The following is a 10,277-nucleotide window of genomic DNA, read 5'->3' on the forward strand; positions in this document are numbered from 1 at the left end:
TGCTGTTCAGTTTATCTGCCACATACATGATAATGTCACAAATAATATACACTGACCTACACATTTTATGAATGATGATGACTTGTACGTCACTGCTTGTTAAAATTTATCAGACAGTTTATCTGTTATACTGGTTATATTATCCTCCTACACACTCCTATCAATCAAATTATAGGACACAAACACACACACACACACACACACACACACACACACACACACACACACACACACGCGCACACACACACCTGCCCTATGGCCATTTCAGTTTGCATATCTTTCCTTCACTTAATGAGGTGCAGATCAAACATGAGATGCAGATTTCAGTGATGAACTGAAAACTTTCTGTTCAACAAATGTTTCATAAATCTGCTGAGTAATTATGCAGGCAGAGTTTCTAAAGCAGCCACTGGCTCTGTTTGTTTGTGTGACTTTTCAGAGAAAAATGTGATCTATGTCTAACAATTCTACAGCCCCTCTCTGGATATGAACTAACCTCCACATGACACAAGCTGACATCTTGTTCAGTCCTTTAGTTGTTGTGCGTTTGTGCCTCCCGCTGTGAGTTCAGCTGGATATCAGAACACAGGAGAGTCTGACTTTGATATTTCACTGTGGACGTCCATACTGAGGACTGACACAGGTCCTGGCAGCAGTGAGCGTCTGTCTGTGTCCTCTGCTCGCTGATGGAAGTCTCTGTGGGTCGGACGACGGCAGGAAACAAACACGTGTGTGTTTTAGGAGAGGAATGGTTGTGTGTTTGCTCATCAGTGTGTTTCCAGCTGGATCTGTGTCAGCTCTCACTGAAGTCGGTGGATTAACAGGTTTGTTTTGCTTCAGACTGTTTGTGGGTGTGACAGTGTGTGTGGAGGTGTTTGTGTGTTCTGTAGCAGACTGCTCCTTTTTCCTCTCCTCTCTGCTGTGAGGGAGAGGAGGGGCTGTGGAAAAGAGGGTGTGGAAAAGTCCATATGATTGGGGCACACCTGGGAGTAGGGAACCATCAAAAAAACCAACAGGAGAGTGTGGGAGAAGAGAGGAGCATGGTAGCAGAGGAACAAAAGAGTGGCTGGAAAAGGGGTGAGTTTTTGGAGAAAAGCACGTGGAACTGAAGAAAGCTGAAGGACTTCGTCTTCCTGGATCATCAGAGTGGGTTTGGAACACTTTTTGAACTACCTTTTTGCTCTGGATGAATGTGAATGACAGCTCCGGATGTTAACTGTGGATTATTGCTCCTTGTGAATCTCATGGTTTCCCTTTGCCCTGAGACTGCCACTATCCCTGCATACACCACTGTGCAATTCCTCACTATCCTACAGCCCTTACCCTTTCTTCAACCTGGGAAAACTTCTCCCAGTCTGGACTCTCCCATACCCCTCCCATACCAATAACCACACACACACATACGCACACACACACAACCACACACACACACACATTCCCATTCACCCTACATTTCTGGACATTTACAACTGGACACTATTTCAATGGTTTGAGACAAGAGAAGGACATTTAACCTGAATTGTTTTGTGTTGGCGCTGACCATTTTCATGTGACCCAGGATGAATTTGAAATTGACTGGAGTGTTTTGATTTACTTGAAGGAATTTATTTTCGTCCTGAAATATAGTTAAAACATTAATGAGTATTGAAGTGTGCTTTTGGAGTGGACATTACATGATGTGATTTAAACCTTTTTCTGAAACCTTTTGTGGTGTTTGACCTTTGTGAGACCGTAAACCCTGAGGTAATACATTTGATATAATTATAATTTATGTAGTTATATCTGGCGCCCTAACTATTCTACTGTTGGGTCTTCTTAAGTTACGCTACAGTTCACGAATAAGACAGTAGGTGGAGGATTTAACCATCGGTAACACGGCGCTCTTATTAAACAGCCCTGTTTGTGTTCAGTGACGACAGAGTCACAAGCTGTTCTTGTCCTGATGGCTGCACACGTTCTGTTTAAAGGTAAAGATCAACGCAACATCAACGAGATTTAAACAGCAGGTTTCAGTGCAGAGCCACAGCTCGCCTCCACTTTTCCTCCCACTTACAATCTGCATCCGTCCTGCACACGTCTTTCATTCATCATTTAGTTTCCTCCTAGTGCGGCTGTTTGACATAACAAGACTTCGCTGCTGTTGTTGGTTTTGTCCGATGTCCTTTATGTTTTTTTTACTTTCCTTTTAAGCACCTAGGAGCAAAGATCCTTGACAGGTGGAATACCTTCTGTAACAGCATGACAGCTCTCCACCCTGTGACTGAGCAGGACAATACTGTATCTGTCCTCATTCAGCTCGGTGGAAGATACTGTAAATTCAGAGGGAGTCCAAACGTGTGGAGGCTGTATTGAAGAAAACGAGGCAGTGATTTGAGCACAGACGAGCAGCGAGAAGGAGCTTATAAATATCCAGTCATGACCACCTCAGAGATCGCTGCTGTTTGTTTGACATTGGAGGATAAAAAGGATTTGAGAGACAACAAAGGACAAATACAGGAAGTGAGATAAAGCTTTAAATCCTCCTATGGAAATAAGCAGACGCCAATACAAAGAGGAAACAGCTCCACATGCTTGTTGTGTGCTGGAGGTTGTGTGAAATTGAAAGGATTAGCTCGTAGCTGAAGCACATGAAGAACATGAACAGCCTCTTTAGTTAATCTGCTTCTTCCAGTCAGCCTCCGTGTGAAAGCCTCCACAGTCGCTTCATTGAACTCAGGCTGTGCTGAGCTCAACAGGCCTCACCTCCAGCCTCACTGATATGGACCTGCTATTTACACAGAGGAAACAAGTCCTGCACACTGATTCTGCTGCTTTGTCACTGAGCCTCCTGCAGGAAAAAAAAAACACTGAAGAGCGTCTGGAGATCTCCCAGCATGCACAGGGTGAAGACACCGGTGGTGCTGGGTAGGAGGAGGGTGGAACAGCAACACATCACATTAAAAAGACACGGTGGTTAAAACACGTGAAGGAGAGATGCTGAGGAGGAAAACTCACCTCGACAGAAGGAAACATTCACAGGACGGAGCTTTGTTTTCTTCCTGCAGTGGGATTGTTTGCTGTTAGTTTCAGTGTTAGAGGAGAAAAACACCAAGACATCAGCACAACAGGAGGAACTGCAGCAGCCAGAGGTTTGTGGGTTTGTTGAGCAACAAAGAACAAAAAGAAAGCTGGTTTAAAGAAGTGTGAGACACGAGTTTTTGTAGCAGCAGAAAGAAGAATGCCACACTTGATGAGGTGCATGGAGCTTTGTACTGCTCCATCTACAGTCCTGTGGACTTCCTGTTAAACTGTGTCTGAATCTGCTCTGTAAACAGTCCCATCCTGCTCAACATGACACAGTGTTTTCTCCACGGCAGAGCTGTGAGAGGCTCCAGTGCTTTCTTCTGACTGTTTTAATGGCTGTTCTTGAGATTTCTTTTCTGCAGTAGACGTGAAACAAAACGGCAAACAAACAACAATCAGTCCTTCTGTCCTCTGGTCTCCTGTCTTATTATTCAGGATGCAGTTGGAAACTTTCCCTAAAAGCTACTGAGGATGACTTCTGCATACTGTTCTGTGTGTATCATTATCTAAATAGATAAACAGCTGAATGTTGAATGTTTCTCACCAACATGCCTAGACCTGTCTGATGAACTTGATTTTAGTATAAGTCACATATTTCACAAGTCATCAGTCAAGTTAAATTAAGAACAGAATCGACCATGTTGAATTAATTCATCAGCCAAAGTGATTCCTGTTGGATCAGGGCTTCGACCTCTCTGCATGTGAGCCTTCAGCTTCCATGATTTAAACCCTGAGCAGTGAAAATCCATCTGACTGTCTGATTTGGAAGGTGTCAGGTGTGGAAGGTGTTTCTTACATCACATGACTCATCAGCTGAGAGAGGAAAGACGTCTGTGGGAACGCACGTTGGAGTCAATGTTGAAATCATCTCCTCCGACTCACAGCTGCTTCAACTGACGTGTGATGCTCTTTTACTGAAGTGACACAGTTTAGTCCTCCTGTTCAAGCATCTGTCCAGTGAACAGCTTGTTCATGTTTCAGATAAATGAATAAAGATTCTTCACAGTTTTATGAGAGAATAAAATATTTGGCCACTAAAAACCTCTCTCTCCTTCTCTGCTCTCTCTGCAGGTAAGATGGACGTTTGAACCAACTCCTGTTGTGTGTTTGTGTAAAGTTTGTACACACCTGTCTGCTTGTCTGACTGAGGGCTGACAAAGACCTGTAGAGCCTGGAGAGAAATAGTAAGACACACACACACACACACACACACACACACACACACACACACACAAACATCCTCACCAGCACACTCAGATAAGAACAACAATCTGTCTGCAGTTAGAGCTACAAAGATGTTGGACATGAACACAGAGGGCGTCCTCCATTGCTGTCCTGTTGTTTACAACAACAACACACACAGCTGAGTGATGAACATGAATGACAGAGACAGAGTGAGGAAACACAGAGGAGAAAATGAGCAGCTTGTCCAGCATGATTTTCACCTCAGACGATGAACCATTTACTCTCGATGTCTGAAGAAATGAATTTAATCGCGGCCTTTGAAAAGTTGGTATTTTCTCTGAGAGCTTAAAAAACAACCAACAGTTGAGAGAGCAGGTCTCAGAACTGCAGCGAGACAATGAAATGTATTGTTATTGTCTCTGGACGAGTAAAAACAACGGGGACCTCTGAAGAGAAGGTCAGCTGATTGTTTGTTTCCTGTATGAAACACTTCTGCGAATATAAAAACCATCCGTGGTTGTTGAACTGAGAGCAGGATGGTGAATGATTGACAGCTGATTTGCATGTTGGTGCAGCAAAAAGATCAAATGGAGATTTGAGCTTCAGCGTCTGTTTATTGAAACATAATGAAGGCTTCTTCTGTGTCTGGAGTGGAGTAGATTGAATACAGAGGCTCTGTCAGACATAACAGCTGTTTATGAAAGAGCTGCTGGTGTCGGTGTTTTGTGTCGATTGTTCCAAAGTGCTGCTTTAATAAGAATCACACCGCAAAGTGAAAACAGGTTTGTGGGAACACTGAGTCACCTTGAAGCATTTTAACAGCTGACAGCAGTGAAGCTGCAGCCTTCTGCAGACTTTGTCTCCTCAAACTGCACATCACAGTGTGAGTATGTGGAGGGATGTGTGTTCATGGCTGTCTAATGGCTTCATGAGTCTCTCCTGTTGAAGGGTCGCTGCCCTCCAGACTGACCTTTGACCTTATTATAAACTAGAGGAGCTGAAGCATCTTGAACAAACAGCTGAACTCCTCCACGCTCTCTTATTTCTCACTTCATTTCCTCTGTACAGTTCAGCAGCAGTGAGGGCAGGAAGTGAACCAGCGTCCTCGTGTTGAAGTAAAGAGGAGCTTCACCTCTTTGTCTTCTGTGAGCCAGTGGAGAGATGAACATACTGAATGTTACCTGTGACGTCTGCACACATTACAACACAAGAAATACACAACAACAAAAGCAGCAAAAGCTTTTTTCCAGCTGCATGTTTCCAGTGTTTCCAGCGTCCACCTCCATCAGGTGGTGGTGCTGGAGCTGTGCCACACATGTGGACAGGCTCTGCTGTTGTGATGATCAGGGTGGTGCTGGCTGTGTTGTGTCTTTGGCCACAGTGTCAGGAGAGGCTTCAGGAGTGGATGTGATGCACAGAGAGGTTCAGAGAGACACAGCAGGCAGGAGGCCAGGAGACAAAAGCAGAACATCAGCAGCTGTTTGCTTCGACCACTAATCACAGATATGATGCATTTATTGAGTTTTCTCCATTGTTTCCTTCATCCATGTTTACAGATAGAAGGGGGGACTTTGTCAGTACACATAGAAAAAGTTTCATTTGTTTGTATTGTCACACATTTGTTGATCTATAATTTGTCATGACAAAATAACAGTAAAGACAGTTGGTTTAATGTCTCGCTGTCGGCTTCATTTAGTTCTCAGTAAGAGATCAAGATGACTGTTGAGGACAGCGGGTGCAGTGGAGACTCACCTGTGGTTCACTCTGTTCTGGCTCTGCAGTTGCTTTTGTTGGCCACTGGGAGACTGAGACAGATGTTGAGCCACAGCTGTCTAACAGTGAAGGTGATGACAGGGCTGTTTCGGCTGAGCAGCAGGACTTGTATCACAGAGCACACACACACACACACACAGACACAGACACACACATGAGTCAGTGCCAGAGGTTACTCGGCTGGCTGGCTTTAGGATTCCCACCACTGAAGCAGCTGACTGGCCGAGGACAAGCAGCAGTCTGTCACAGCAGGAGAGGACAGGATGGGAACAGTGAGGGAGAAAAGAGACATAATCTGTCCCAAAGGTGAGACACAAGCAGCAGCAGCAGCAGGTGGTTCGTCCACTTTGTGTCTCTTCTCATTCACTGATGATTCCTAACTCTGCACTCAGACACACACAGGAACATATTCAGTCAATCTGATGTTTGTCTGCAGGAACACGTTTATCTCTGAGTCAGTACATCGAGCTCTGATGGTTTCACACATAAGTGGAGGTCTCTGAGTAAGTACAGACGTTCCCTCTTCAGCCTTTCAGCCAGTGATTCTGACCAACGGACTGATTCAGTGGCTCCACTCTGAATAATTTCATGCTGCTTTTCTGTTTGCAAACAAACATCGGGGGGAAAGTGTTGAGCAGACAAAGAGCAGCAGATACTCTGTGTGTGTTTGTGTGCTAGAAAGTGGCCGTAAGAAGAAAGTGTGATCCACTCAGATAACAGCTGCACAGCCCACTCCTCTCATTAACATGGTGACGGCTGTGAAGGGAGACGTGCACGTGGAGATCAGTGGGGATTTGATCCAGTTCAACAGTTTCCCTCCTAATGTGATGATTATCATTATCCAGTCTCCTTTGCATAATGACATCATCTTTATCAAACACTACATCCGATCACAGTGTGAGATTTCTCACATTATCAACAAGAAAAGAGTGTCAGAGAATAAAGCAGAAGATTTTACACAACATTTCTACACACTGCAGTAAAATAACAGTTTGTGTCCCGTTAGGATCTGCACACTGGACTCCTTCAAACTTTACTGTTTTATTATTCTGTATCACCTTGAACATTTTCTTTTCAATTATTTCTCAAACATTTTATTGTTCGTCAAACTTTCTCTCAAATCAGAGGATCTGAGAGGTGTGAGGATCTTCTGTTTGCTGCACTGAAGCAAAACACTAACAGCCTCAGCATGTTTCAGTCCAGAGCAGATACAACAGCAACATTTCCCTTTTCAGATCCTCGTCAGGTTCAGCACAGTGTTAGTCACACACACTCTGTTCTCTCTCCAACCCTCTGAAAGACGCTGAATCGACCTTCTTTATCGCTCAGAGCAGGGAGGAAAAAAGGTAGGAGGAAGAAAAGAGCTGAATGAATGGAAGAACAAAAACAAAGAACAATAAAATCTAAAATGGATTTTTACAGTAGTTTTGTTGAACAAAAGCTTCAGAGGAGAAAATGCTCATGTGCAAAAACATCGAGGTGGAAACAGTTTAAACTTGATGACAGAAACATCTGGAGAAGAAGGAAAGGAAAGATGTTGAGAGTTGTAATTTGTTGTTTCATGAAAGACATTTTTATTCAGTCACGACAGTTCATCTGTCTCCTCCTGCAGCAAAACCAATTTATTCACAGGATCTGTTTAAAATTCAAGTGTCGTTAACCTTTTTCAGCTCATATAAACTCCAACAAAGTGCACACAGAATAAAACCTGCTCCCAGTTTCTCTGTCAGGTCGTTGATGTGATCACCAGTTAGGCTACAAATGGACTTTAACAGCTGTGGAGCAAAGACAAGTTTCCTCTACGTGTTTATAAGATGATAGTTAAGTGACAATTATCAGACTTTCCCTCAGAGGAAACCTGGAGTCCTCCAAGTCAACACACAGACACACACACACACACACACACACACACACACACACACACACACACACACACACACACACCTGACTTATTATATTTTAATGTGTGTGCTTACAGGAAGTGATGAGGTCACAGTCACATCACCAGTTCTCCTTTGTAAAACACGTTCTCTCTTTAGCATTCAAAGAACGACTTGATGAGATTATAATAATACTAACTCTGCTCAGTACAAACAGCTCACAGTCATCCTGCCTTTTCACTGTTATTCAGGAGTAAATTCATTGTCTGTGCTCTCATTAGTGTTTCATTAAGTGCAGTCAGTCCTGCTCCAACTCTTCATTCAGGGTCTGTTTCATCTCTTAATGCTGCCACCCCGGGGCTCTGTTGGATTACATGTATTTAGAGCTGCTCAGTGAGCTTTTACACTTCAGTTCCAGTGAGAACAACAAGACCTCTGGACTTCATCACATGTCCAATATTCAGACACACTGGCTGAAACGCTCCCTGCATGTTCATACAGTAGTATAGTAGCAGTATAGTACACCTAAATACTGAATGAAGCTGCAGGTCTGTAGTAATGAACATTGTGATTAGACTGATCTGTAATCAGTTGATTCTCTGCAGCTGTTTGATAGAAGGGGATCCATTCATGACTCGTTCATTTGTTCACTTCTGTAAAGTACCATAGCTGCTGGCTAGCTAACTTTATAATGAGTTTAGCCACCAGCAATCTGAGGCAATTTTAAAAACCATCAAAGAAATGAACATCTCTATTTCTACGATGTGTAGCTCCAATAAGTCCTCCCTCTGAATCCTCTGTCAGTCTGTGTGGAGCAGAGAGGGACTGTGACGTTGTTTCTAAAGAGGTGGAGAGTCTCAGAGAAGTGGATCATGTGTCAGGTTATTGTCTTTACCAGCACAGAGGAGACTCTCAGCAGTCTGGACACATCAACGCTGTTATCATTTCTTCTTCTGCCATAAAACTGCTCTCCTGCTATTTTACAGCGTGTGTTTTATTGGAGACAAAAATATCTCATCTGACAACTTGTTGTAGTTTCTCTGGAGATGGATGTTGTCCTGAGTGCAGGAGGGCTCCCTGCTGCCTCTGACTAACACTGACTGTACAGACTAAAGAGGAGTCTGGTGACGACTGAACACGAGCGGGAATCGAACCTGCAACCATTTTGAGGTCAGGAGCCTCTTGAACAAACCTCAGCTCTCTGATCACTTTATCTGCTTCTAGAAGACTCCAGTATCGACTCCAAGGCTCTGCGTCTTGTTTTTAAATCACTAACTGCTCTCGCCCTACAACACCTCTCAGACCTGCTCAGTGCTTATGAGCCTCTGAGTCTCTCAGGTCATCTCACACAGGCCTGTTTCAGGATTAAAGTGAAGTGTGGGGAAGCTTCTTTTACCTTTAATGCTGCAGTCTCTGGAGCAGCAGCCAGATGACCTCAGATGTGCCCCAGTGTGGACCTCATTTAATAGAAACATTAAACTGCTGCTGCTCTCCTCGGCTTCTGACCGGCTTCTTCTGTGTGTGTGTTGTTTGTGAAAGATTGTTTGTGTGAGAGTTTTAGTGGACGAGTCGGGGATCGATAAATATTTAATGTCAGCTGGGTTTAATCCTTTTTGTGGTCTGCTGTTTCATGTAAACCACACTGAGTCAGTTTGAATATGAAATGAGATATGAACTGAAGGAAATTCCTCCTATTCTTCCTCTTCTTCATCTTCCTCCTCTTCCTCTTCCTTCTCTCTCAAACATGTAAATGCCGCTCTTGTCCAGGCGGCTCTGTTGAGCAGCATTAATCCTCACAGTGCTGACTGCACAGCAGAGAAACGTCGGCCACCACTGGACTTGTTCATGCATGGAGGCATTATTTCCAGCTCCCTGCTGTGAGCTCCACAGTGCTGCTGGACAGCTGTGTGCTTCACTGACTGCCAGCTCACTCGCTGCTCTGGGATCTGTTGCCAGTCTTGTTTGCTTTCCAATTAACAGTGTGTGTCTAATTAATATTGATAAGAATCCTGACGTGTGGCTGCAATCTTTGCTTTTGAATAATTGTATGTACGATAAACGCTGTAGATTCAACGTCTGTCAGAGCAGATTTTAGCAGATGTTTAATAGTTTGGTTTAAAATGAGTCCCGTCCTCTTTCCCAGGTGGTCAGGTGGACTTTCACCTGTTCACTGTCTGAGTCATCTCAGATCTGCCAACAACAGCTCCATGATTTAAAAACAAAACGTCTAAAGAAGTTCCAGTTTCATCATTTCTGTGTCAAAGCAGAAAAAGCTCAGGTGTGACTCGGTGAGTTAGCGATGGCTCAGTTCCAGTGAGTGTCAGTCAGCACTACAGCAGCACCTGACTCACCTGAATGGGATGAAGCCGTTAGTGA

The 10,277-nt window shown here is 43.9% G+C and overlaps 1 long non-coding RNA gene across 1 annotated transcript; it reads left to right on the top strand.

Annotated features, from left to right (window-relative positions):
* Positions 1 to 1,013: 1,013 nt before the first annotated feature.
* Positions 1,014 to 5,803, top strand: LOC115568124 (uncharacterized). The gene is made up of 3 exons (XR_003981334.1): positions 1,014 to 1,146; positions 4,135 to 4,247; positions 5,317 to 5,803. It is a non-coding gene; the product is annotated as an uncharacterized LOC115568124 (long non-coding RNA).
* The last annotated feature ends 4,474 nt before the right edge of the window (positions 5,804 to 10,277 follow it).

This window comes from Sparus aurata, chromosome 2, assembly GCF_900880675.1.
Source record: "Sparus aurata chromosome 2, fSpaAur1.1, whole genome shotgun sequence".
NCBI classification, from domain to species: domain Eukaryota; kingdom Metazoa; phylum Chordata; class Actinopteri; order Spariformes; family Sparidae; genus Sparus; species Sparus aurata.